Genomic DNA, 7806 nt, shown 5'->3' with positions numbered 1-7806 from the left:
CTCTCTCTCTCTCTCTCTCTCTCTCTCTCTCTCTCTCTCTCTCTCTCTCTCTCTCTCGTTCGCTCTCTCATCGCCAGTCTTCCTTACCCTTCTTCTACAACCACCTTCATACCCTTCGCCTCCGCCTTTTCAGACCTTTGCCCCTCTCTCTCTCTCTGGTTGACTGCCTATCCTCTCCTCTGCCTCCCCCTTTAGCACCTACGAGCCTTCCTGTCGTTATCTAGTGCCGTCTTGATGCAACACCTTTCTTCCTCTTCTTCTTAGCTCTTTGTCCTTTTCCCTGCACGTTTCCACTGCCCGGTCTGCACTTCTCCTATCTTCTGTCTGAATTCTTTCCCTCTCTCGTATCACTGCAATTGTCCTCGGTCTCTCTGCGTAGCGACTATAACACCGCGTCTCAGTAGATGGCCTCGTATTGATGCGACACCTTTCTTCCGTGCTGCCATCCTTTCCCCTTTCTAAACTCACGAACCTTCACGCTTCTCTCATCTCCTCTTCTCCCTTTCCCAACTTGTTCATACTTTGACATTGCGGTTGCAAGCTTTGCTTCTCGATATACAATCGGGTTTGTGACGTATACATCTCTCTTTTTCCTTCTGGTTCGTTTGCGCGACCAGGGAGGCAAAGGAACGAAGTGGGAGAGATGAGGGCTGGCTCTCAGCATGGCGTCAGTGTCTCCGCTGATCTATTGCTCCCTGTATACTGGATCGATGCGGACCAATCAACCGCTACCAGTCGACCATGTCGTCCCCGATGACCGGAAGAAGAAACGCCTCTTCAGTTCCTCGAGCACGAGAATTTTGTCTTCGAGCCTTCCGATATTTGACACTTTCGGACGCGACTTGTTTCACATTTTACGACTGAAGTTGGATGATTTACACTATATTTGGATTGTCTATATTTGGATCAGACTTATTTCTCTCACTTTTGTCGATACGGGAGATAACAGGAAAGGATTAAGCGCGGCATGCAATAAGTTGAAGTTTCGAGGACGTATATGTTAGAAATATCTGCCGTACTTAGGAAGTTTCTTTGTTTTCGTCGGCGAAAAACCTGTTTGGAATTCGATACAGCAGTCGAATACTTTATGTCTTTCGAGCGATGCCTTTAACCTGCGGTGTATCACGTCATGAATTTTCTCTCGTGAAAGGACTTCATAAAATTCTGAAGAATCCGTTTAACCGACTGTTTGTTCTCTTCGTCGAGTAATTAGAATATTTATAATTCTATTATAAAAGATGTAACTGATAAAAGAATATCATTTTTCGAATATCAAATAATCCTTGATTTGCATTATCCAATAAAGCGAATTCAGACATGCGTATTCTTTTAGACTCTGTTCGCTTTCAATAATTTCATCGTATAAGATCGGATAGATAATTTGGATTTATGATGCATTTCAGTGAAGATAATAACATAAGTAATGGAGATTGTTCCAAAACTAATTGAGATATGCACTTTGGTATCACGATCAAAGTCCTTGTAGCACTTTAAAATCGGGAACGAGAAATACTATCTTTAGAGAAAAAGTGGTAATGTGGACATCATTTTAATTTGTTCGTTTCTTATTTTTTAGTTAAATTCGCGAGTCAATAATAATTTATCACAAATAATAATTTATTGATCTAAGTTCATAAAACACATTTATTGATCTAAAACACATTTGGAGGAATTTAAACCACAAAATAGGAAAAATTGTTTAAATAAAAAGACATGATATGATTATTTGAATGTGATAATACAGTGCCCCTTTCCTATATTTTTATAGAATCTGATTTCTTCAAGTCTATTTGATTTTCCCATAAACAGCAATACAAACAAATTTTTAAATATATTGAAGTATTACCAGATTTAGAAGTTTCTTTTCATGAACACATTCTCTTAATAATACTTTTGCGTTAATTGTCTTATTAAATGTTTAAATCCCTCCTCCTTCCCCCAACACTTCTTCGCTGCGCAGATACTTTTGAAGACTTCTTAAAATCATTTTAAAAATAATTAAAAATTTTTAATAAAAAAACAACGCTCTGTAATGTTTATCGTTAAAAATCCTAGAGCTTACTATTATCACTTGTTAAAGAATCCAATACAGGAACACAGAAAGAACGATTTGGTGAAGTTTAAAAGACTTTAACCAGATATACAGATCTGAAAATAAATTTTGATGGACCAAAATAATAATATAGAACACCCAAGCTAATTGTTAGAATATCAAAATTTTTTGTAGCATTGTTTATCATGCTTGAGTCTTCTATACAAATATTATTATTATTTTGATGGTTCAATAAAATTATTTTCAGATTTGTATCTAACTAAGTTTTCAGGTATTTCAACAAAATCATTATTTCCGTGTAATAAAGTTTACATTTAATTATGTTTCAGTGAAAATATAGTTATTCAAACTTACTTGCTTTCTTAAAATAGAAGAACAGCATCTTAGGAATTAATTTAGGGTATAAACTTGTTATTTACAAACTTTAAACCACGTTAAACCTGACATTGAAAATCATACGAAAAAACTTTGATATAATAATGGATAAACTACATAATAAATAACTCATATCACAACGTAATAGATAAACATCAACTATCAACAAAAAAAATCGACACAGTCATGGCGACAATTATTTCATAACTTCGAAACTTATTTAAGAACAAGTTAAAAACCTTTTACAAGTTAGGTATTAATTATAAAAAAATTTAATAAAGTCCATATTAACAGAAAGGGCCTACCTTTTCTCTACTTAACCGATTAGTAATTCGTTTTTGTAACGATGTGACACAATTAATGCAATAAATGAGATTTACTTTTTTTAACATCCAGTAGTAACAGAGATATAATATATATTTTAATGCGTTGCAATCGATAATATTGTAAGCAGCCGGCGTAAAAAAGAATGGCATGTGGTCGCTTATCGCCAAGTCGATAAACAATCCTATAGTGGTAATCCCGCGGTTTTTTCTTACTATGGGAAGAACCTGCAACGCCTCGTGAACCTCACACGCATGGTGAGATTATCCGTTCGCGCCCTCTCTATATGACATACCGACGGTACTTAGCAGGTGCGACATGAGATACGACGTTGTTGTAAGTAACGACTGGGCTCGCGCTGAGAAGAAGTTAACGGTCGCGCAAGTCGAACCGGCCGGTCTTCGTTGACGATCTCTCTGAAGACGCGAGTTCGCCAGGCAACGCTCCTACAGAGAGAAATCTTGTGTGCGCGGAAATGTTCTGACAGGAAAATACAAATCAATTTGTTATATGCGTCAAGGCGTTCCGTAAATTATATGATGCAATTTCATCGTAGTCCATTCGATAGTCTGTTAATCTTCTCATATATCGCAATAAATATATATTTGAACACGTACACGCACTTTATTTAACACTTTAATCTATATAACTGCTATATCATATTTCATGTTAAAAATTAAAGAACGATATAAAGAAATAGTTTTGAATCGAATTTTAGTCAAGGAAAAATCGATTTTTTAATTCGATTTGTCTATTTTAAAAAAATCTTATACTTTCTAATATGTATTACGAGCAACATCCGAAGTACAAATAACATAGACATCTAAAATTACAACAATTCGCGACTTAAAAGAGAGAGGGGAGGGAGGGGGAGGGGGGGGGGAGTAGAGATAGAATGAGAAGAGCGCGAAAGACCCTAGCGCTATATTAACCCTAATGGCTCGCGTGGATATAAAGCACATCCCGCGCATATACTAACTCGTTATTATTGCCGCATAAATAACGCGATAATCCTGCCGTGGCGATGGAAGTACGAGGGTTTGGCTGAAGCTGCCACGGAAGCTGCCTTCATAGCAACCCCCTGTCAGCAAACCAGCCAGTAGGAACGAAGGATTTTGCAGAATGATACTCGACTCTCTCTCACTCGAAAAGGCTGACTAGCTTAACGAACTTTGGTATTACGCGCTACGATCTTCACCTGTATATCAATGTATATGAGAACTATATGCATTAAACACACTTTCAACACGATTTTCTTCTTTTGTAAGAAGTGAAACAACAACCATATTATCCTCTATGTTGATTATAGTCTTGATGATCTTTTTTTAGCAAAAATTTGTAATTTATTAAGTTGTTTGCAGAGTCAATTTGTAAATTTCACATTTACAAACTAACGTTTTGTCTTTTACATCTAAGATAATTTTTTTTTCTCCAAGAAATAATGTACGCGCGAGAATAATCGATAATTGACGCATGTCATAACTGATAAAGCCGAAATTATCAATATGAAGAGTTAAAAGCGTCCAGAGTGCTTTCATCCGTTAGAATAATTACGGCGACGAAATTCGCGATTGCACATCGGGGAGAAAGTCAGGCCGCGCTTTAAGCTTTTGCGGCGTTTTCTTGATATCGTCACAATAAAAGGCAAGTTGGACGTTGGAGCAAAGACAGCGAGCAAATGGGAAGGAAGCAGGAGAAGGAAGGAAACGAGACACGAAGAGAGAGAAAAAGAGAAAGATAGAGAGAGAGAAACGCTACGTCGAGGGATGCTGGAGGGTTTGTTGGAGACTCTGCCTTAGCTGGCAAGGCGTGCGTCAATAAGCGTCCATCAGCCGTAATGGCAGTGAGCGCCACCTCGGATGCATTTAGATGGCTGTTTAGCCCCGGTTGTCTCGGTGTGGCCTGAAATCTCCTCCCTCGCAACCCCTCACCGCTGCCAGTCGAGTCTCAACTGTTGTACAACCCCGTAAGATCCAACGCCGACGCCACCACTCAGCCACCATCTTTTGTAGCTAGAGCTACCGAGCGCACCCGAGTAATTAGACAGGCCGGTACCATTTCACTGGTCCTTTTAATTAATTTGTATAAATTCTGGAGTAAAGACACCATTCTGCACCCTGACCTACCTGCATTCTTACAATGAGAATCTCGTCTTTGATGCTAACCGATGAAATCGTTTCTCCTTGTATTCATAGAACTATGAGACGAAGAAGAGACAGTTACGGTTTTCTTTATTGTGATAGTAATATTGATAATAAAAAGTGACTGCTAAAGTTATCACATATGTGATCATGCTTCTTAATCTCTATGTCAATGCATGAGTTGCTTATATCAAAATTTAAATAGAAAAATATTTTATGCAAATTTTTATAACGCCTCAAAAATTTCATCTTTTGAACAACAAAATCGCATTAAATAGGAAAATTAATTCGGAATTGGAAAGAAATTTATTTATCAACATAATAAAGCAATTTTGATCATTTTAATCGCGTCTAATGTGTATACTTAGTTGTTTTTAATGTTGTAAACATTTTAAACAAAAAAAAGATTTATCAAACCTACTCTTAAAATTCGCGCAAAAAACACGCTTCAAAATTTAAATACGCAAGCGCATTTTTAATGTCAGAACTCATGCAAGTTAAAGTTTATAGCACAGTTCATAGCGTCTGAATTTGTATGCCATTCGCGCGCTTATTTGGCACCTCTCCGACTTTTTTCGCTTCTATTTACAACCCGCGGTTTTATGCCGAACAGCGATCATTCCATCCGCCTCCATAATCTAGCATCGTTCCAAGTACGACAAATACGACAATCCACGCCTGCCTGCCACAGGGAACGAACTCAGTCCGCTATCTGGTCCTTGTATATACCAGCGTGTTTTGAATGGTTCTCTTTTTCGTTCATATGTCAGCGTGCTGTATATCGCCGAACCCGATGGAACGTCCAGACCGCCGCAATCGTCTTCTCTGCCTACACTCGCAATCAGAATGGTCGTAAAGTAGATATCGCGAACCGCCGAAAAACCGTCCCGAAAGCGAGAATTCGGCCTCGTCCTGGTGTATGCTTTTGCACATGCGGTATATGCAAAAAAGCCGGTCGAGAGGACTGCAGGATCGCCGTTGAGCTCGGGCTCGAGGATTAAGGACATTATTAACGGGCGTACCGTGGACCGACATACTTACGTCCGCTCGGAATGCCCCGCGATAAATACAGCGGTGGCTGCCGAGCGACGGGAACGAGGAGGAAGGGGGTTGGCGTTTAAATAAAATCAGCATTTTATGTTACGAGGGCCGTCCTTCGATCGAGGCGGAGCACGCCCGCGTACACGTTACGCTAGCCGCAACAACGACCGTCCGTCTGTCCAGCCGCGACGACGTGCTTAATGGTAATGATCCCTAGTCCGAACCTAATGGTATTTACATTTACTAGAAGTCAACGGCCGATTTGGAGAGTAGATGAAAACACAATTATAAATCACGTCGGACAGAAGAGGCAATCATGGATCGTGAAGAGGGAATGAGAACCGGCGACGAGTGAAAGACGTCGTTCTTGCTTTTTCTTTTATCTCACTCGTCCCTCTTCTCCCCCGGATCTGCTACGATGAGGAGGAAAGAGACGCACCGCACCGCGATAAGAACCCCGGGCTAATGAATGCTGACGCGTTGCACCGATGCAGTCACCAAAAAGAAGTTCGCTGGCCCCACGGTGTTACGAGCCGCGTGTTCCGCGCCGAGGTTTCGTCCGGTGTAACTCGAAGTAAATGTGGGTCGTAATGTATGCCGTTGACGGGGCCGCCCTGTCGGACGGCTGCACTGACACTAAACAATCTGATGGTCCGCGATATCCTGCCACCGACGCGTCATCAGAATGAGTCTACCGCGAGTTCGATGAAAATTGTCCTTTTGGGAGACAAAGTCGTGTTCGTAGATTAGCGTCTGATATTTTTAAACTTGTTGACGGTTTGCGATTAAATAGGAATTTAATGAACGGTGTAAACAAGTCCCTTGGTTTGACAGCCATTGAATAGACCATTCAAGATAACGGCGAAAGACGAGATAACGACGAAGAACTTCTTCTACGAGCTAATTCAGAATTATCGCAACTGCTAGTGGAACATTTATAAAGCAATCGTGGGAAAAGGCAAGGACGATTCTCTATCGAAGAATATAGGACTTTTCTAGTTTCCTCTGCGAATCAGGCCTCCCCACCATCGGAAGGAGACGCAGTAAAATTTTCATTCTCCAACCTCGATATCGATGCTTGAAATATACAGGCGTGTGTAGTCGACCACGCCATAGCTACGAAATATTAGACAAGAGGTCCGCGGCTTGGGAAGGTATCGGATGGGCAGTACCCAGGCTGGATACAACAAAGTTGTGGCTGCAGCGATGATTTAGTCTCGGCCTTAATGGAGCTATAAATACTAGCTTTTCGATAGTGGAGGATGAGAATACCCGGGTCTCGTCCTGTACGATACTCGGCAGAACCGTAGGTCTGGATTTTGCGTCGCGGTTACTTCGCAGATTAGGAAGTAGCCCAACAGCGACCTCAAAATTCGCGAACGATTATCTACTTCACGAGGGAAATTCGCATGCAACTATTTGTTATTTAGCAGACAATTTATGATCGATAGTCGCAATTATCATCTTATATCTCCGCTTTTGTCAAACAGACAACAGAATTTAATTTCTATAATTGCTTAAAGTATATATAAGCAAGAAGTGATAAATAAAAGTAAAACGGTGTAAGTGTTATTTTCTAAAATTTTCAGGAGAAAGGAAAAACTTATTTTCTCGAAAGCTATTATTCAAAAATTTTGCAAAATTATTGTAATAATTAAAGATATGAGCAATCAGTCTCTGCAAAAAATTTTAATTAAGTAATTCTAATTTTTTTTAAATCATGTTGTTAAAATTTCAAGATGTAAATCTAAATAAACATGGGAGTCAAAACATTATAAGTTTAAGTAAAAATGCCAACTGTATAATGAACTTACATCTGAGTGGCACTATCCATTTTGTTTCAGTCATAGTTGTACTTACCACGCTAAACCA

This window comes from Atta cephalotes (genome assembly GCF_000143395.1).
Source record: "Atta cephalotes unplaced genomic scaffold scaffold00017, whole genome shotgun sequence".
NCBI lineage: Eukaryota > Metazoa > Arthropoda > Insecta > Hymenoptera > Formicidae > Atta > Atta cephalotes.
This window is presented reverse-complemented; position numbering follows the sequence as displayed.